Below are 21,966 nucleotides of genomic sequence, written 5' to 3' on the forward strand. Positions count from 1 at the left end.
CCAGTTTTTAACATCCGAGAGATCTTTACTCGCTTTAGGTATAAGGGTAGTGCGATTCTGCTTCCAAGCTATTGGATAAGCCTCTTTTACGAGCAGGAGATTGAAAAACTTAGCCAAAACAATACTGATGCCTTTTCCTTTCAAGTCAGCCTTTTCAATCTTATCTAAACCAACAGCTGAAGAGTTGGCAATGCGTCTGATTTTGTCCTGCACTTCCTTTGGCTTTATTGGTAGGAAGATATCTCTCAGCGGAACCTCGGCGTCTGCAACACCGATTGGTTCTTGCTGGGGGCCGGGCGAACCCCATAGATTGGTGTACAATTCTTTAATTTTCGCCATCTCGGGCGATTGACGCAATTGTATAAGCAATAGGTCATTGGCGGCCACGGCATCTGCCAGCTTCCTTGGACAGTTATTCATTAGCTCCGATTTGCCTTCTTGCGTATTTCGTGTGCTGCCGCTGCTGCTCTCTCGTTCGACGCTCTCTCTCTCTCCTTCTTATAATATATATTATAGAGGAGAGACGACGATGAGCGACGCGGAGGAGGCAAACGGCTACGAAAACTAACTATGCGACGACCTCAAAGCAGGCGAGATTACCCGCTGAATTTAAGCATATTATTAAGCGGAGGAAAAGAAACTAACCAGGATTTCCTTAGTAGCGGCGAGCGAACAGGAAAGAGCCCAGCACCGAATCCCGCGGTTCCGCCGCAGGGAAATGTGGTGTTTGGGAGGATCCGCCTATCCCGAGGTGCCGCGTCGCGTCCAAGTCCATCTTGAATGGGGCCACTTACCCGTAGAGGGTGCCAGGCCCGTAGCGACCGGTGCGCGCCTCGGGAGGATCTCTCCTTAGAGTCGGGTTGCTTGAGAGTGCAGCTCTAAGTGGGTGGTAAACTCCATCTAAGGCTAAATACGACCACGAAACCGATAGCGAACAAGTACCGTGAGGGAAAGTTGAAAAGAACTTTGAAGAGAGAGTTCAAGAGTACGTGAAACCGTTCAGGGGTAAACCTAAGAAACCCAAAAGATCGAACGGGGAGATTCATCGTCAGCGGCGCTGGCTTCGCGTCGGTCGGCGATGTCCCGCGGAGTCCTTGCGGCTCGCGCGCGGGCACGCTATTGTGCGCCGATGTCCGGCGCTCGTCGTCGTGCACTTCTCCCCAAGTAGAACGTCGCGACCCGCTGGGTGTCGGTCTACGGCCCGGGTGCGGTGTCTGTCGCGTTGCCGGTAAAACGGCACGCGACAAACCCTCGGTCGCCCGGCCGGCTGCTCGGCGGTACGCGCAAGGTATCAGGCCGCACTATTCACGGTGCGTCGAGACCGTCGCAAGCGCGCGCCAGGGTACTCGGAGGTTACGGACTTCGCGCCGTCCCCGGTCCTGGCCCGCTGTTGGTTACAGTACGGTACACCTTCGACAGGCCTGCGAACGTCTCCCGCGGTCTCGCGGGAGACCGATACCGGTCGGCGACGCTACTGCTTTGGGTACTCTTAGGACCCGTCTTGAAACACGGACCAAGGAGTCTAACATGTACGCGAGTCATTGGGACTTGTCGCGAGACCTAAAGGCGTAATGAAAGTAAAGGTCGGCCCTGGCCGTCGACCTAAGGAGGATGGGCCGCGTCGCGATGCGGCCTCGCACTCCCGGGGCGTCTCGTTCTCATCGCGAGAAGAGGCGCACCCAGAGCGTACACGTTGGGACCCGAAAGATGGTGAACTATGCCTGGTCAGGACGAAGTCAGGGGAAACCCTCATGGAGGTCCGTAGCAATTCTGACGTGCAAATCGATCGTCGGAACTGGGTATAGGGGCGAAAGACTAATCGAACCATCTAGTAGCTGGTTCCCTCCGAAGTTTCCCTCAGGATAGCTGGCACTCGGCCGTTCCGCACGGAACGCGCGCGAGTCTCATCTGGTAAAGCGAATGATTAGAGGCCTTGAGGCCGAAACGACCTCAACCTATTCTCAAACTTTAAATGGGTGAGATCTCTGACTTTCTTGAATTATGAAGCCACGAGCATCTTCGGATCAGAGTGCCAAGTGGGCCATTTTTGGTAAGCAGAACTGGCGCTGTGGGATGAACCAAACGCAGAGTTAAGGCGCCCAACTCGACGCTCATGGGACACCATGAAAGGCGTTGGTTGCTTAAGACAGCAGGACGGTGGCCATGGAAGTCGGAATCCGCTAAGGAGTGTGTAACAACTCATTTGCCGAAGCAACTAGCCCTGAAAATGGATGGCGTTGAAGCGTCGAGCCTATACTCTGCCGTCAGCGGCAAGTGGGGCGGCAACCGGGAGCGGGCGTTAGTCTTCTCTCGCGTCGTCACGAAGCCCTGACGAGTAGGAGGGTCGCGACGGTGAGCGCAGAAGGGTCTGGGCGCGAGCCTGCCTGGAGCCGCCGTCGGTGCAGATCTTGGTGGTAGTAGCAAATACTCCAGCAAGGCCCTGGAGGACTGACGTGGAGAAGGGTTTCGTGTGAACAGCCGTTGCACACGAGTCAGTTGATCCTAAGCCCTAGGAGAAATCCTATGTCAATGACGGCGTACAATATACTCGAGTGTCGAGAAATAATAATAAATATTATACGAAAGACACACGCCCGTCGGGCGAAAAGGAATCCGGTTCCTATTCCGGAACCCGGCAGCGGAACCGCATACAATTCGGGCCCTCGTAAGAGTGTTCGTCGGGATAACCCAAAATGACCTGGAGACGCCGTCGGGAGATCCGGGAAGAGTTTTCTTTTCTGTATAAGCGTTCGAGTTCCCTGGAAACCTCTAGCAGGGGGATAGGGTTTGGAACGCGAAGAGCACCGCAGTTGCGGCGGTGTCCGGATCTTCCCCTCGGACCTTGAAAATCCAGGAGAGGGCCACGTGGAGGTGTCGCGCCGGTTTGTACCCATATCCGCAGCAGGTCTCCAAGGTAAAGAGCCTCTAGTCGATAGAATAATGTAGGTAAGGGAAGTCGGCAAATTGGATCCGTAACTTCGGAATAAGGATTGGCTCTGAGGAGCGGGGCCGTGTCGGGCTTGGTCGGGAAGCGGGTCTGGCTGACGTGCCGGGCCTGGGCGAGGTGAACGGTCGGCGTTCTCGCGCCGGTCCCGGGATCCGAGCTCGGTCCCGTGCCTTGGCCTCCCGCGGATCTTCCTTGCTGCGAGGCTTCCGTGGCGGCGCGAGCCGTCGTGGTCGTCCTCTTCGGCCGCCATTCAACGCTCAGCTCAGAACTGGCACGGACTAGGGGAATCCGACTGTCTAATTAAAACAAAGCATTGCGATGGCCCTCGCGGGTGTTGACGCAATGTGATTTCTGCCCAGTGCTCTGAATGTCAACGTGAAGAAATTCAAGCAAGCGCGGGTAAACGGCGGGAGTAACTATGACTCTCTCGGGGGAGTAACTATGACTCTCTCGGGGGAGTAACTATGACTCTCTCGGTCCTCAAAGCAACACGCCGCGATGGTACTTAGAGATATTCGTAGTTGGGTCGTGATGCGCCAACGAAGTCCTCTAGTAAGGACCTTCAGCCTCTCACGTCCAAGTTGTACCCCACCTCCTCGTGGTCACTCCCGGGCAACGTCTCCACCATAGCAAAACGGTACGGTGGGCGACGGCTAACGGGTGTACAGCGCCGAGCAAATTAGCACGCTCGGAACTCGCCAAGCTGGCGCATCAGGGATAACTTGTTAGGCCTGTCATCGGCCGAAAAGGCGAAGCGAAGAAAGGAATCAAATGGCGTAAGCCATCATGGGGGAACAGATTATTCTGTGAAAAAGGGAAATTGCTGTCCCAGAATTGGGAAACTAACCCCCAGCTCGCCTTTTCTCTTCTTCCAAGCCGGCTCTTTGTAGTCCGGGTATACCTTGTGCAATCAGACACCAAAGAAACCATCGGGGTGAGGAGCAGCCTAGAGTGCCCAGAGTTTGTTTGCGGAAATCAAAAGCAACACGCCGCAAACTAATTTATAACCGTCGGGGTGAGGTGCAGCCCACGATTGCCCGACCGTCGTCTTGGCTCCAGGCGACGGTCTATTCAGGAGCAAATATGGATAGTGAAATAGAAAAAGCCTCGGAGGCGGACGACCCCGCCCATACAGCACAGATTATTGCAAATATATTGCAGCAACGTTGCAATGTTGCAAGTTGCAATGCAACATTATAAAGACATTGCAGAGATATAAGTGCACAAAATTCCAGCACACTTGTAGCAACATGACATTAATATTTCGGAAATATTGCATGTAATCCAAATTCTATAATTTATATATTGTAATATATATGAATTAACTACAACGTATTTTCATTAATGATTTATTTACATTTATATACCTGTATATGCAACATTAGTTTATGGTTGCAATAACAATACATTATTGCAAACTCATAACATATTGCAATATTGTTGTAATATTTTGTTGCAATCTTCCAAAAAGCGGACATTTTAACATTGCTGCAATTCAACAGCAATGATGTAGCAACATTTTGAGTGAATTTGCAATATTGCAATATTGCGGTGAAAGATTGTTGTAATGTTTTTGCAATCTTTCGGTGCTGTATGGGCGAGAACGCTTCTGGCGGGACGGACGCTGCCTATGTGGCGAAAAGGCGAGGAAGCGCGAGCGGCGCCCGAGTCCCAGGAGCGCCGTCGGACGGGCGATGGGACCCAATACCCATTCGGGTTACCCAGCCCTTGACCATCCAAGGAAGTACAGATGCAGTCATGGACTGCCCAAAATGTTTGGAGAACAGTAGAAGTATCAGTTGCATTGATGCAAAGCAGCTGAACGCACACTTTCTAGAACAACATCCAGATGTGCATGTCAATTGGGAGTGCGAGAAATATCGGGAAGTCTTTCCGAAAATCCATTCATGGCGCTGTCATTACCCTAAGTGCAGGGGTAAAAAGGTCAATCCAGCGGCCGAGTACAAATGCGAGAACTGTAAGTTGAGCTTCGAATCAAGGATTGGGCTCTCGCAACATGAAAGGATTGCTCACCCGAAAATAAGGAATACAAAGAGAGCAGCCGAGGCTGAAAAACCAGCCGAAAAGAGTGGCAGAAAGTTAACCGTGTGGACTGCGGATGAGATGGAGCGGCTCGAACAACTCAATCTAAGGTTCCAAGACAAGCGAAACATTAACATCAGGTTGATGGAATTTTTCCCGGGTAAAACCAATAAGCAAATAAGCGATGCAAGACGTCGACTGAAACCGGCCGTTGTACCGGCCCCACAACCTGATGTAGCTCCACGGCAGCCAGAATTGACTGCTGTAGTCGAGGTTCCTAGAACGCAGAACGAATCTCCGGCGCGAAGTGCAGCGCCGGAGCAATTATCCTTTGAAGGCGAGGATTAGAGAGAGAGTGTGCTGGTGGAAATCGAAGCGGAAAAGTGAACTGAAAGGCGTATGGGCAACCATGGTTGCAAGACTGGTCTCGTTAGCAAGTAAAAGAACGGCCAGTGAGGATATTGACGTGCTATGCGACGAGATAACAGAAGGCCTGAATAAAAACAAGGGAGTACATAAAGATTCCAGAAAACGTAGGAATCAAAAAACCAAAAGCCGTCCGCCAAACAGGATGGAGAAGAGGCGCTTCGCCTTTGCAAAATGCCAGAAGCTAATGAATAACTGTCCAAGGAAGCTGGCAGATGCCGTGGCCGCCAATGACCTATCGCTTATACAATTGCGTCAATCGCCCGAGATGGCGAAAATTAAAGAATTGTACACCAATCTATGGGGTTCGCCCGGCCCCCAGCAAGAACCAATCGGTGTTGCAGACGCCGAGGTTCCGCTGAGAGATATCTTTCTACCAATAAAGCCAAAGGAAGTGCAGGACAAAATCAGACGCATAGCCAACTCTTCAGCTGTTGGTTTAGATAAGATTGAAAAGGCTGACTTGAAAGGAAAAGGCATCAGTATTGTTTTAGCTAAGTTCTTCAATCTCCTGCTCCTAAAAGAGGCTTATCCAATAGCTTGGAAGCAGAATCGCACTACCCTTATACCTAAAGCGAGTAAAGATCTCTCGGATGTTAAAAACTGGAGGCCTATAACTATCTCCTCAATGTTAAGCAGAATATTTTCATCACTGCTGGACCGTCGCATACGCGAGGTCATTCAACAGACGCTAAGACAGAAAGGCTTTACTAAAGAGAATGGCTGTTTTACGAACACTAGACTACTCAGTGCAGCCATTAGTGAAGCAAAAGCGCCGGGCGGTGTTTTCACCGTCCTGGATATATCGAAAGCATTCGATACTATCCCACACAAGGCCATCTATTGGGCATTAATAAGAAAAGGAATCCCGGCCAAAGTGGCAAATTACATCGTGAACATGTACAGTGGTTGCAAGACCACTATAAAGGCTAGAAGTGACGGGGTGCCGATCGAAGTAAAGAGAGGTGTCAAGCAAGGCGATCCCCTGTCACCCACCTTGTTTAACTTGGTGATTGAGCCTATAATTGAAATAGTGCAAGAAAACACCGTAGGTGTTAAAGTCGAGGAGCGCAATTTGGCAGCAATGGCATTCGCTGATGATATGGTACTCTTAGCACAAGACCGACAAACGTCCATCGGTCAGATCAACTCGGTCTATACCGAGCTAAGAAAGCGTGGTATGGCGCTTTCTATTGAGAAATGCTTCGCCTTCGAGTACGTACCAAGACCAAAAACCTGGTACATTAGAGACCCGGAGATGGTCGTAAGAGGAACCCCGATTCCATATGGAGAACCAGATAAAGCCTTTAGATATCTAGGTGCAACAGCCACACCTTGGAGAGGCCTGATCGAGGGTTCAGAGCTCCATACGATTCAGGGAGTCATAGAGAGGGTGAAGGCGCTCCCTATTAAGCCAATGCAGAAGATACTTCTGTTGCGCACGTACCTTGTAACCGCGCGATCCGATCTTGAAGTCGGAATCGAGACTTACAACGGTGACAGGTTGCCCGCTTTCGTCGATTACAAGGTCGCCAGTTGTTTTGACCATTAAACAACAAGGTATATTGCCGCTCGTTGATCCCTGTCGGAACCTTACCTTTGATGATCCGCCGTCGTCGGTTCGGCTTTGATCTATCACACGGTGGCGCCAGCCCTCGGTTTCCTTTGTCGAACAAAGGATCAAAAGATGGCCGTCCAGGCTTCCTCTGTGACGCCGCCTCACGCAATCACGTGATAACGTCAATTCCTTTGTCGGGATCTTTTCCGCTGCTGATGTTTAGTTTTTCTTTTCCTTTTTAGATCGCCGTTGGACCCAGGAAATTCCCGCTTAGCCGCAATGGACCTCGAGGAGACTCAGGAACGGTTCGTCGTGGGATAATCACGGGTAAGTAATTTCTCACGGTCTATGATTGAATAACTCGTTGGTTTATTCGTTTTCACGCACAGTTTTCTTTTGCGAAAGTTTACACTTTTTAATGACGCGTCGCGCGTACAGTGTCGTTAACGTTCCGCGTTACTGATACGTTTCCGCCCGAGTATTTATTATGGATCGAGTTTCCTTTATAAATGGGAAGGAACTCTTGTTGAGCTTTAGCAGATCTGGTGGATCGTATGGTTACTAAAGCTTCGCGTTCGAGTCTTTGACGATCCGAAAGATCGTTCTATCACAAAGAGCTCTGCTTGAGTTTTCGCGAGTCTCTTCGACCTTTTTACGCCCAGAACTCAAACTCGAACTTCTTCTCCTCTCCTTTTCACTTCCTCGACAACTTGCGGTGCCGGTTTATATACCAGTCTTGGGCTTGCCCCACTCTTGATCTTCTAGCCAATTGCTTCGCGTTGCCCCACCAGTGGCCCGCTGGCCACTCAGCGCCTTGCGCGCTTGCGGTCGTTGTATGCTATGCTCAACAAAAGTTCCTTTTTACTTTATATGTTATGTTACAATATATTTACAATCTTACATGCTAGTTAATCTTATTTTTGCGGTTATACATATTTATCATTTATTTGTTTTATTTTTGGATCATCTTATTTTCAGCCTGACTATTCCTAAAAAAACCTAAGTTCCAAAATTATTTATTTAATCGTTTAAATTAAATATTGTCTTTATATAACCACTCGTATATAAATTAATCTATAAAACTCAATCTTAACTTTATTTCATTCAGAAATAGTCATGGTCGTTTTTTCTTTCAAAATTAACATTAATATTTTTACTTATATACTAATACCCTAAATACATGTGTTTTATATTTAAAAATGTATTTTGCTATATTTTACTATGCAATACTTAAAATCTTTTATTTTTAACTTAATCCATTTATTTTAATTGTTCGCATGTATTTTGATGCATTTAATATTTCAACATAACTTAACATCGTTTTTTCATTTGAAATCATAATAATAACTTAAATTAGTTTTTACGTTTTAATTAACAAAATACCTATCATTACGTTTTGCACATGTATTCAGTCGTATCCCGCGACTTAATACTAATTTGATCTTTTTAGCCTTTTATTTTTATTTTTAACTTATAACTATAGCTGCCTCCTCGTGCTGTAGTATTACCACCTCCTTCGACGTGGGTTGCTCTCTCGGAGTGCGACTCTCCGTGGTTGGTCGCATTCCCCCTTCTTCAGATTTTCCGGGTGTTTCTTGAACTTCCGGGGACGCTGAATCAGCTGGTTCGGGAGAGCGATCCTCTGTCGATTCTGGATCAGATTTTAATTTGCTTTTATTGGTATTCTTCTTTTTGCGTTTATTTATTCCTTTGTATCTCATGACTTCGTCGTCTGAGGATTCTGATTTTTGTTCCACGTACGAAAGATCTTTTTTCTTTCGCTTTAGTCGTTTGGGTAATATTGGCATTCGTTTCGAGTCTTGAATTATGTTTCTTAGCTCGCGTGGTACTTTGGTTATTGTTTTTAGTTTTATTCCTTTGGATGTCACTCCGGTTTTTTGTTGGACTTTGGAATAATGTTTTTGCTGTGCTTTATTCTTAATTTTTGTTTGGTTATTGGGTGGTATGTTTTCTTCGTTCTCGTCAGTAGAATCCGAATATATTTCATCTTGTTGTATGCTTTCTTCGAAATATTGTATTTGTGGTTGATACGACGTTGACGGGATTTGGTAATCTGGTTTAAGTTGACTTCTATTTTGGCTGGATGTTGGTTGTTGATCGGCTTGTTGCTGTTCCTCCGGTTTGCTATGGTCGTATATCACCATTTCGTTGCCTTGATCTGGTCCGTCCGCCATGCAGGAGACTAATTTAGTTGCCCATTTCGCATCTACTTGTTTGATCGTATCGCCGCCCACTATATTTTCTACTATTATGAACGGTTTTTGTGATGTATACTCGTTTGATTTGTTCGATCTAATTGAGGTTGTTGTTGTAACCACTATTTTCGTATCGTCCGAGTGATCGTAAAGTATGAATTTGTCTGTGTACGAAATCGCGTTTGCCGAAATCTTGTCGATTTTATGCATTAGATCTGTGATCTTTTCTTCACCATCGCTGTCGCTCAATATTATTGGTGTGTTTGTCATTATTCTCGCGGTTTCTTCGAGTTTACGAATTCTTTCTTTTTTTCTCGCGATTCTTTGGAATGTCTTCTCGCGTGATTTGAACAACTGTTGTACTTGTTCATGTAATTCGTTTTCGCGTCTGGTAAGTTCGCGTAGTTGTGCTTCCATTTTTTCGTTATACGATGTTATCTCTGCCGCGGTTAATGCGTAACTACCGTCTGACGTGTTGTCGCTTGTCTTCTTTATATCTCTGTTCGTCGCGGTACCCCCTCCACTTGGTGTTAGGTTGCCACCTGCGTCGTTGCCACACGTGTTCGCGTTGTCGTTGCACGTGTCTTCGTCATTGTAGCGGGTGTTTGTTAATTCGTTGATTTCGGTGATTTCTTGGGTTTTGATGTTAATGATTACTGGTTTATCGTTTCTTGTCATTAACCGATCGTCACTTCTTGTTAGCTTGTGTGTATCTTGATAATTGGGTAACGTTTTATTTGATGTTAAATTATAAAATTGTTTTTCTTGGGTTTGGATTTTTTCTTTGATTTTATTTCTTATTTTGCTTAAATTACATATATTCTGATGTTCAGTTTGTAATTTAGTTGTATTTTGAACGTTATCATGTTTGGTTTGTAAATTTAGTTTTTTATTTCTAGCTTTTAAATTACTGTTATTTTTATTTTTTATTTGTATTTTTGACGCTTTGATAAATTTACAATTTTCTTTCTTCGTGTGGTGTTCTTCTGGTAAGTTAATTTTATTATTTCTTTCAAGCTTTATTTGATTTTTCGTAATGCCCCCTTCTATACATGGAATAGATGGATTTGAATTTTCTTTTAGGTAGACTTCGATTTCGATCGAATTACATTTGTATCGTTCTTCTATTTGTATTTTAGGTAATTCTTCTTTAATATCGATGCCCCCGTCTATTCTTGGGATAGTTGGTGAACTGATATTTGGTAAGTATTCCTCTGTATTTTCTTCTTTGATTTTGCTCTCTATAGGTATCGGTTGTTCGGGTTGCCTATTTACTGCTTCGTAGATGATTTGTTTGGGTTTTACGGTATGTGATGTTAATCTATCTAATGGTATAATAGATATTACGCCAATAATTCTTCCATCGTTGTCTGATGAAGTTTGATTATTGATTTCGTTTTTTAGCGTTGCTTCTCTGTGTGGACGGATTTGTCGAGAATTATATATTCCGATAACGGTTCCGTCGAGTTGTTCGATTAAATATGCGTTTTTTCTGATTATTTCACGGATTCTGTATGGTCCGTCGTAAATTAGGTGTAATTTTTTTGTTGTTTTTCGGCTCGCGTCAGATCTTCTGTGGAGTTTGATCCATATTTTATCTCCGACTTCGAATTCTTTTGCCGATTCGTGTTTTTCCGCTTGTATTAACCGTTCTCTGGCTTTCTTTTCTAAATGTTGTTTGATTTTGTTTATTTGTTCTTGTCTGTCGATTTCTTCTGTTTCTACGGGAAGTAATCGATTATTAATTTGTAGGTTTGATTGCATCTGTGGATATAATTCTATTGGGATTTCACCAGTGCTGAAGTGATGTGTGGAGTTTGTTGTATCTTCAAAACGCTGAATAATTTTATTCCATTGAGAATGTTTATCATGGAAATATGCTCTTACAACGCGTCCTAGTTCCTTCATTACACGTTCAACTGGATTTGACTGAGGATTATGAGGCGAAGTTCTTCGTACGCTGAATCCTTCTTCTTCCGCAAATTCTTTCCATCGGTCACATCGGAATTGAGTTCCGTTGTCTGTGATTATTGTTTCTGGCTTGTCTATTGTTGTTAGGTATTTATTTTTCATCGTTTTGATGATTGTTTCAATTTTTTGATTTGTCACAGGAAAGCACTTGATTAGCTTTGAGAATTGATCCATCGTGACAATTATATACCTTAGACTTTCTTTAGTTGTAGGTAGCGGCCCGAATAAATCCAAAGATATGGTTTTATTTTTATCTTCTGGCAAGTTGAAGTATTGTGGTCCACAAGTTGGTCGTGTATAATATTTTGATGCGATGCAGGTTTTGCATGATGCTACCACGTCTCGGGTAATTCTATCCACATTGTTGATTTTAAATAATTTTTTTACGAAACCGGTTGTTTTGTCAGTCCCGTAATGTACTAAAAATTTGTGGACTGAATTTATCAATTCCCACGCCAAACTATTTGGTATGACCACCCTTTCTTTTGCTCCATCGTTAACACGAATTAGACCTTCTCGGATTTTGTATCTTGAGTTGTTTTCGTTTGCTTTAATTTGCAAATCGGTATCCGCTTGTTGTGCTTGTTCAATCATTTTTATCCATTTGTTTGGGTTGTCATCTTTTTCTTGTTCTAAAATTTGACATATTTTGAACTCGTTCAAGCTTGCTGTTTTATTTGTGTTATCAGCGAATTGTCTGGATAGTGCGTCTGCTGTTTCGTTTTGTGTTCCTGGAATATGTTCGATTTCCAAGTCGAATTCTTGCATAAACGATATCCATCTTGCGATTCTTTCGCTCGCGTTTGCACACGAACTCACGAATTTAATTGCTCTATGATCGGTATTGATTTTGACTTTACGTCCCATCAATATAATATGCCATTTTTTTAGTGCAAATATCAATGCTAGGCACTCGATCTCGGTAATCGTATAGTTTTTTTCGGCGCTTTTTAAGCTTCGACTCGCATAAGCGATAGTATATTTTCTATCTGGATTTGTATCGTCAAACTGATACAATCTTGCCCCTAATCCTGTCTTAGACGCGTCCACGTCTATACCGAATTTCAATTCTGGTTTAATTAGATATAGGGTTGGTGCTTCCGAAAATTCTGTCTTGATTTTGTTGAATGCTTGTTGTTCGGTTTCCGTCCATGTGAATTTCACGTCTTTTTTTAGCAGATTTTCGAGAGGTCTGGTCATTCTTGCGAGATTTCTCACGAATCTACGGTCCCAATTCACAAGTCCTAAGAATGATTGTACACCCTTTTTGTTTTTTGGAACTTGAAAATTTTGGATTGCCATTTTTGTTTCTTCGTTTATATTTGCGTTTACTTCATCGAAAGTATGTCCTAAGAACTTGATTTTTTTTCTTAAGAATTCGCATTTTTTTCTGTTGATCTTAAATCCCACTTTTTTTAGCTTTTGTAGGACTGTATCAATATGCTCCAGATGTTCTGCTAATGTATTTGATGCAATTAGTATGTCATCCAGATAGACTATTACGAAATTCATCATGTCGTCTTGTAATGCTTTGTTCATTGCTCTGGTAAATGATGCTCCGGCCGTTTTTAGACCAAATGGCATTCTTTTAAATACATATGTATGGTTGTCGAATGTGAAACCGGTGAATTTTCTGCTTTCTTTTTCTAATGAAATCTGCCAGAATGCTTGAGTGATGTCCAATGTAGAAAAATATTTTCGATTTCCGATTCTTGTAAAAATCTCATCGATTGTTGGAGGTTGTGTATGGTCACCGACCATTTTTTTGTTGATTTCCCGTGCGTCTAGACAAATGCGTAGGTCCCCTGATTTTTTCTTTACGGTAACGAGCGGGTTGACGTATTGAGTTGCCGTCTTTTTGATTATCCCCTGCTCTTCCCATTCGCTTATCATTTCACGAACTTTTTCTCGATGAATTTCTGGTACTGGGTATGGTTTTCGTTTATAAGGTTTGTCGTCCATCATCTCAATTCGATGTTTGTAGTGGTTGACTTTTCCTATTCCTTCTTGGAAAACTTCATCGTGTTTATTGAGAATTCTTTGGAGTTGAATGCCCCCTTCTTGTTCGGACATTTTGATAGCTGATATCTTTTTAGTTGGGATTGGCTTGTTTTTGAACTGCACTTCGAATCGGTCGTTAATGTATCTAATTAGTGCTTCGTATTTTGCAAGCACATCATGGCCTATTACCATGGGATATGTGAGTTTCTCAACTACATAAAATTCGTGTAAAATTTCATACGAATTTATATTCATTAGGATTTGAACTTTGCATGCTACTGTCAATTCTTGTTCTCCGAATGCTCCGCGTAACTTGCATGTCCGTATTGGAATTTTGTCGTGCATTTCGCCCGCTTTGACTATTCGGTTTAGAGTTTGTTGCGACATGACCGAAATTTCCGCGCCTGTATCAATCAGTGTGCGTATTTTTGTTGTCCCGATTCGAACTTCTATTATTGGTTCTGTTTTCGGTTTATTTTCCTCTTCTTGGTCAATATCGTCTTCGAGATCTTGCATAATCTTGCGCGTTCTCATTATTGACACATGCTTTTCTTCCTTTGAATTTTTCTTCTCAGGTTTAGTTGGGTTTTGGTCCTCTTCTTCACTTGATTCTTCGTCTGTTGATGATTTTGGTTCCTTTTTCTTGATCGCTGAAATCCCTCTTTTTCCGGATGTATTCGTCTCTTTGACTGTTTTATTTGCTTTTGCAGCAGTCTTGAATTTCGTTACATTTTTGTTCCGGTTTTCTTCTTCACTTTCGCTGTCAGGGAATTCCACAATTGGTTTGGAACTTTGTTTCTTATTTTCTCCTTTATAATCATACCAAGGTAAAGCTTTTCGTCGTTCCTTTTGGTATTTTGGGTTTTGCTTTGTGTTCCAGTTTGTATTTTGTCTTTGGAAACTTTGTGGTTGTTTCTTTTTTGTGCCAGTATCTGGCTTGTCGCTTACTTTTTGTTTTGATTTTTCTTCAGCGTAAGCTTCTTTTTCGTCTTGGATTTCTTCCAATAACGCTGTTAATTCGGGAATGTTTTTGATTGTAGTAGTTTTTATTTCGCGTGCGACATTTGTATCAAAATGTCTTTTGATGCACCGTATTATTTCTATGTCTCCCATAGGAGGTTCAAGGAATTTCGCTTTTCGTGCCAAATCCAATGTGTAGTCGGACATTCTGGTCACTTTGCTTCCTTTAAATTTTCCCATATAAAGTTTTTCTCGGAATTTTGCTTGTTGGGATTCACCCCAAAAGTGTTCCGTAAATTTCTCTCGTGCTTCATTAATATGATTGAAGTCTTGTATTTCGAACCAGGCTGCTGCCTGATCGCGAAGACATCTTCCAAAAAAATATAAGAGGTCTTTATCCTCTACGTCTTCGTATGTTGCTATGGTATTGAATTTTTTCAAAAATCTCATAGGATTTATGTCTTCAGTTTTGCCGCTGAATTTAATTTCATCAAATGGACTTTTAATCCAGCCTCCTCTGGGTAATTTCATGCCTTCTCTCTGCATTACGACTGGTCTTGTTTCGATGGCAATTGTATTTTCGCTTGTGATAGTTTCTTGCGAGTTGCATCGACTCTTCAATCTCATATCGTTTTTGAATGCGTTGAAAAAGGTTTCCATTTTTTCTTTGAGACTTTGGATTTCTAAATAAGCTTGTTCTCCATATGATTTTTCTTCAGGTGTTTCCGTTGTGCTTCGTACTTTGCCCGATCTTAATGTTGATGGTGGAGAGTGCTGAACTCCCCGGAATGTTTGTCCGGTTTTCTCCGTATTGTTGTCCATGTTTATTGATTTATAATTTATTTGAACGGCTTATTAATTTGCGTAATTAAATAGCAATATTATCAGCGAGTTTTTGACTATTTATTAGCGTAACCTTTAATGTATAAGAAATGGCTTCTCGTAATGGTCCGCGCTTTTACCGATGAGTGGTGTCTCGAATTGTCGAGTGGTGTCTCGTAATGGTCCGCGCTTTTTTGTGACTCTATTACTGTTCGAAGTTTTTGCGGCACTCGTAATGGTCCGCGCTTTTTGGTCGCTGTAGTCTCTCGTGATTGGTTCGCGCTGTGTACTGTTGAGTGGCGTCTCGTAATGGTCCGCGCTTTTGTCTGGGACAATTTTTCTGATGAATTTTTGTGTATTACAATTTTCAGGTGTCTGAATGTCAGTCTTCCTGTTCTGATGACGATAAGCGTCAACCAGGTGTTATGATTCTTTATTAGTTTATTAATCTATATTAGTTTATTGCAATCACCAGGTAGCTCTAAAAAGAACACCTTCTATTATTGGTGTGCGTTAAACCTTTATTTCAGTTAAATTCGTTTCGTACTTTTCCAAATTATTGCAATCACCAGGTTGTTCTTAAAAGAACACCTTCTTTTATTAGTGTGCAACAATTGGACTATACTGCTACGTTGTTGATGCTGAAATAGGATTTTCTTTGTGCAAATATGCATAGAAAATTTGTTTTCAACCCGAGCATTTGCATGCAACAGTATTTGTTTCGCTGATATTCAAAATCTTGCAATATCGCGTTTAATATTAGCTTATTTAATCGATTTGTTTGAAATCAAATTTGAATAGCTATTTTGAGCTACCAAGAACTTTGAAAATTATGGTGCCGTTATGTTTAGAACGAAACTGAATTTATTTTTGTTCGGTTTATAATACCGAAATTAATTTACTGTATAAATTTGCGTGTTCTTAATTCATTATTCTGTATTCATGCAGATGTATGAGTGTCTGTATTATTGTTCTGTCGACGATAAGCGTCGGCAGGTGTTACGGTCACTTTGTGTCTTGTTTGACTAGTGCCGCCTTTGTCGGTATTTTTATTTTCGACGTTTTTCACGATCGCCGTTTTCTTTATCGGTGTCGTGATCTCGCTATTGCGATGAATTTTATCGGATTTCTTGCAGGTAATGTTTTGGTTTCTCGTGTTTCTTACGATGTATGTGTGTAAGTATAATTGTTCTGACGACGATAAGCGTCTGTCAGGTGTTTTGGTCACTTGATCAGTGCCTTCTTTTTGTCGGTCTTCCGACAGATTTATAGAGAAATTTCCAACTTTTCGTTGTCGTTATGAGAACAACGATCAACGTTTTTCTTTTTTTTTTTTTTTTTTTTAATTATATTTCCTGCAAAGAAATTTCTTACGGTTGTGCTTAGTATAAATTTTGACTCGTGTTTCTAAGACGTTTTTGCAAGCTCGTACTACATAAGTCGTACTGTCGGCATTAATTGCTGACAGCTGTCGCGGTCGCCACTTTATCTCGCTTTTGGTAATCGCGCCCGATATGCTACGTATATTTTCGCCAAGCTTTGTTACCGCGAAGGCTCACTCGTGACTAATAACGACGCGCATTTTACTGTGACCGCGCGATCCGATCTTGAAGTCGGAATCGAGACTTACAACGGTGACAGGTTGCCCGCTTTCGTCGATTACAAGGTCGCCAGTTGTTTTGACCATTAAACAACAAGGTATATTGTCGCTCGTTGATCCCTGTCGGAACCTTACCTTTGATGATCCGCCGTCGTCGGTTCGGCTTTGATCTATCACACGGTGGCGCCAGCCCTCGGTTTCCTTTGTCGAACAAAGGATCAAAAGATGGCCGTCCAGGCTTCCTCTGTGACGCCGCCTCACGCAATCACGTGATAACGTCAATTCCTTTGTCGGGATCTTTTCCGCTGCTGATGTTTAGTTTTTCTTTTCCTTTTTAGATCGCCGTTGGACCCAGGAAATTCCCGCTTAGCCGCAATGGACCTCGAGGAGACTCAGGAACGGTTCGTCGTGGGATAATCACGGGTAAGTAATTTCTCACGGTCTATGATTGAATAACTCGTTGGTTTATTCGTTTTCACGCACAGTTTTCTTTTGCGAAAGTTTACACTTTTTAATGACGCGTCGCGCGTACAGTGTCGTTAACGTTCCGCGTTACTGATACGTTTCCGCCCGAGTATTTATTATGGATCGAGTTTCCTTTATAAATGGGAAGGAACTCTTGTTGAGCTTTAGCAGATCTGGTGGATCGTATGGTTACTAAAGCTTCGCGTTCGAGTCTTTGACGATCCGAAAGATCGTTCTATCACAAAGAGCTCTGCTTGAGTTTTCGCGAGTCTCTTCGACCTTTTTACGCCCAGAACTCAAACTCGAACTTCTTCTCCTCTCCTTTTCACTTCCTCGACAACTTGCGGTGCCGGTTTATATACCAGTCTTGGGCTTGCCCCACTCTTGATCTTCTAGCCAATCGCTTCGCGTTGCCCCACCAGTGGCCCGCTGGCCACTCAGCGCCTTGCGCGCTTGCGGTCGTTGTATGCTATGCTCAACAAAAGTTCCTTTTTTCTTTATATGTTATGTTACGATATATTTACAATCTTACATGCTAGTTAATCTTACTTACTATTTTTGCGGATATATATATTTATCATTTATTTGTTTTATTTTTGGATTATCTTATTTCCAGCCTGACTATTCCTAAAAAAACCTAAGTTCCAAAATTATTTATTTAATCGTTTAAATTAAATATTGTCTTTATATAAACACTCGTATATAAATTAATCTATAAAACTCAATCTTAACTTTATTTCATTCAGAAATAGTCATGGTCGTTTTTTCTTGCAAAATTTACATTAATATTTTTACTCATATACTAATACCCTAAATACATGTGTTTTATATTTAAAAATGTATTTTGCTATATTTTACTATGCAATACTTAAAATCTTTTATTTTTAACTTAATCCATTTGTTTTAATTGTTCGCATGTATTTTGATGCATTTAATATTTCAACATAACTTAACATCGTTTTTTCATTTGAAATCATAATAATAACTTAAATTAGTTTTTACGTTTTAATTAACAAAATACCTATCATTACGTTTTGCACATGTATTCAGTCGTATCCCGCGACTTAATACTAATTTGATCTTTTTAGCCTTTTATTTTTATTTTTAACTTATAACTATAGCTGCCTCCTCGTGCTGTAGTATTACCACCTCCTTCGACGTGGGTTGCTCTCTCGGAGTGCGACTCTCCGTGGTTGGTCGCAACCTGCTGCCCAGATTCACCTATGGGTTGGTAATGCGTCCGCCATCCAAAGAGACGCTGAAAAACATTGACATAGCCATTAGAAGCGGTGTTAAACAGATCTTACATCTGCATGAGACCACAAATAGTGCCTTCCTATACACGTTTATGAAGGAAGGAGGACTTGGTCTTCTCGAGACACTTCCCATGGTCTATCTGGCAGCACTCAGGAACGCCGCGAAAGCGGCCGCATCTGACAATATACTCGTCCGAAAAGTTATCTGTAATGAAGCATCGCAAAAAGTGCACAAGTCTTACGCTGCAGCGCTGCGACTATCTTGGCCAGCGTCCATCAAGCAGATAAAGGATAGAAAGAGACAAATTAAGAACAATTACAGGCAGGAGTGGGCGCAATTAATTGCGCAAGGACAAGGGGTCCAAGACTTTGGCCAAGAACCACTCAGTAATGCATGGCCATCTCGTAGCAATCTGTTACGCTCCTCGCGTCTTATAGACGCGATTAAAATGCGAACCAACACTTATCCTACACGCATGACTATGCGAAGAGCGCACGATAATGTAGACACCGTCTGCCGGGCTTGTGGCGAGGCAGACGAGACATTAGGTCATATACTTGGTCAATGTAGTGCAACCAAGACAAAACGCATAAAGCGTCATAATGAGATAGTAAACCTCCTGAAAGATCGTCTCTCTGTGAACAACAGAGTTATAGTGGAACCCACTATAGAACTTCATGGCGAAAGATTCAAACCCAACCTCGTCATTTTGAATGAGGAACGGGCTCTCGTGCTCGACGTTACGGTCCGGTACGAGAACAAGAACTTTCTAGCAGAAGCAGCCAGAGAGAAGGTGGTTAATGTTACGTCCCGTTCGCAGTCGCGGCGTGTTATTCGCGAGTGTATGATTCGCGTTGCACGTACTCGAACTATTGCGCTAGACAACGTCGTATTACGGAAATTTTTCCGGGGATACCCACGACAAAGGGTTTTCCGACAAAGGTTGCACGATGCGGAGGAAAGGGAAAGAATGTGTTACCCTTAAAGTAGCAGTTACGGCGTGGAGCCTATCTGTAATTCTACAGTTATGATCGTGGTTCCGTCTTCTATCCTCGCCGGGACGCTATCTGGGTTACGCGAGTAGTCTTCGTATATAGACTCGCAAAGTTCGCATAGGTCACCCGCCCGTGAGAGGGTGAGGCGGTTGCTGCAAGTTCCGCAAACTATCCCAACTAATAATCCACCTATGGTTAGGCTATGTTTCCGGATCCGTGTCCAGAACAATTGAGAAGTTTGAGGTAACGCGGCGAAGCATGAAAGACAAAGAGCGGCTTTAGTTTCAAAATGAATGTACCCGATACCGACTTGACAGTAATACGGAGGCTCGAGAGGTATTAGGAGATTAACTCCTGGAAGAGGGGTTACACCTCTAAAGGGGATTGGGCACATCTATACCTGCCACGTTAGTTGTATTAAAAGATCATGCGTTGTTCGCTCGTAGATGGTTGATGAGACCGGACGTTGTCGAGAAGTCGGTAAATGTCGGTAAAGTGAGTCGATGTGGCGTCGATATAACGTCGGCAACTGTCGGTAACGATCGTCGGTAAAGGCCGTCGATAAAAGCCGGTGGTAAATCGTTGGTAAGATCGTCGATAAAAGAACGTACGTCGGTATATTGTCGGTAACGTCGGTAGAAGAACGTATGTCGGTATAATGTCGGTAATGTTGGTAAAAGAACGTGTGTCGGTATAATGTCGGTAATGTTGGTAAAAGAACGTGTTTCGGTATACTGTCGGTAAATCGAGAGTGTTCTTAATTGTTTATTGTTTAAATGACTACTTTGTTGTACGGATTTACGAAGTTATTTCTTGAGACACGAAGATTTTTAAGAGATTGAATTATTTGCGTTTTTCCGTGTTAGAAGATCGAGAGTTGTACCGTGTGCAGTGGACGACCCTAGTTTTATAGCCTGACCCTTTTTTTTATAGCTTCCGCAGTGATGATGGAAAAGAGGAAAAGTGCGTCGGAGATTTTTCTAGAATGTTCTCTTCCACGTGGTAGAACCGTCTCTGAATTTGCTAACACGCGCGATTCCTTAGGTTAACATGAATTTCACTTACCTTTAGTAGCACTTTCTTGATCGTGTCGGCTCGTACTTGGAGGTAGTGCGTGCGGCGAGGGTCGTTCACTGGGATGTTTGGCGGCGGCAGGCGTCGTGGTTGGAACGTTATTGGTATGCACTTCCACTGTAGGAGTTCGTCGTTGTTATTATTTTTAATGTTGAAAATGTCCTCGTATTCAGGATCGGCCTGATACTCCACTCCGAGAAATTGAGAATATTCCTCGGTCGCTAATTCACGATAGAGTCGGTTTAGTTTTCGTAGTTGATTATTCCTTCCCGCGCGTCGCGTCTTAGGCATATTGAATTTGATGCATCCTCTGAATGATTACTCAAATAAGGAGGGTTGATATGCGGCGGACCTCACTATCAATTCCTTATTTTGGCAAATGCTGAGAATGTTAATTCTAACTGTGATGAGCGGTGGTCCGCTCCAAAACAGTTTAAATTATTCTGAATTCAAACGCCGTATGACAGATTTAAACGCTATCGTATTTTATCACGGGAGTGGAAGTTTTGAAGAGTACTGAACACTAGTTTTCACACATGAATACACTGATTTATTCGTAAAGTAGTACAGGATTTGAAACTAGAACTTAGAATTTAGACTTAGACTTAGAATTTAGATTTTAGAGTTAGGATATTATACTTAGAGTTAGAATTTTAGAATTAGAGTTAGAATTTGGACTCAGAGTTAGAATTTAGAAGTGCGACTGTACTGTTCGGTGTCGCGCAGAGAACTGACGAAATTCGGGACTGCTCTGAGGTCCTTCGTTTTCGGGCGGCTCGGGCCTGCGGCGGCCTGGAAAGGGGGAACTCTCCGGAGTAGGGGCTCTCACCGTGGTGGGAGACCCTTAGGCGCTACAAAGCGCCACGCTTAGTTTCTAGCGGAGTTGTTAAGGCGTCATGGACGGCTTTGGCGGTTTTGTTTTTTTCAAATAATGTTTGATAGTTTTAGGATTTATTTTCTTATAGATGGAAAAAAAATTTACATACCGGTGTAGTAATGAGCCGGAACGTGACAATAGTAGTACAGGATTTGAAACTAGAACTTAGAATTTAGACTTAGACTTAGAATTTAGATTTAGAGTTAGGATATTATACTTAGAGTTAGAATTTTAGAATTAGAGTTAGAATTTGGACTCAGAGTTAGAATTTAGAAGTGCGACTGTACTGTTCGGTGTCGCGCAGAGAACTGACGAAATTCGGGACTGTTTCTGAGGTCCTTCGTTTCGGCGGCTCGGGCCTGCGGCGGCCTGGAGAGGGGGAACTCTCCGGAGTAGGGACTCTCACCGTGGTGGGAGACCCTTAGGCGCTACGAAGCGCCACGCTTAGTTTCTAGGCGGAGTTAAGCGTCATGGCCGGCTTTGGCGCGTTTTTCAAATAATGTTTGATAGTCTTAGGATTTATTTCTTATAGATGGAAAAAAATTTACATACCCTGACATATTAATGAAGCCGGACGTGACAAGGGGGATATTTCGACCGTCGAATGGCGGGATAGTCTCAAGTGCTTCCCTGAAAGACACCCTTGGACTATCATAATTGGTTCCGTGTTGGAATGCGGGAGACGCCTGTTCGTCGAGAAAGCGTCCCGCGGTGCTGGGAATATATTGCGTAGGTATCGTATTGTTCCCGCGCA

General features: G+C 43.1%; 1 pseudogene; it reads left to right on the forward strand.

The window, feature by feature from the left end:
• Positions 1 to 599: 599 nt before the first annotated feature.
• LOC146721372 (large subunit ribosomal RNA) lies at positions 600 to 2,931 on the forward strand (annotated as a pseudogene).
• Positions 2,932 to 21,966: the final 19,035 nt, after the last annotated feature.

The sequence above is a fragment of the Nylanderia fulva genome, unplaced genomic scaffold (genome assembly GCF_048542155.1).
Source record: "Nylanderia fulva isolate GAGA-0341 unplaced genomic scaffold, ASM4854215v1 Scaffold492, whole genome shotgun sequence".
In the NCBI taxonomy this organism is placed as follows: Eukaryota; Metazoa; Arthropoda; class Insecta; order Hymenoptera; family Formicidae; genus Nylanderia; species Nylanderia fulva.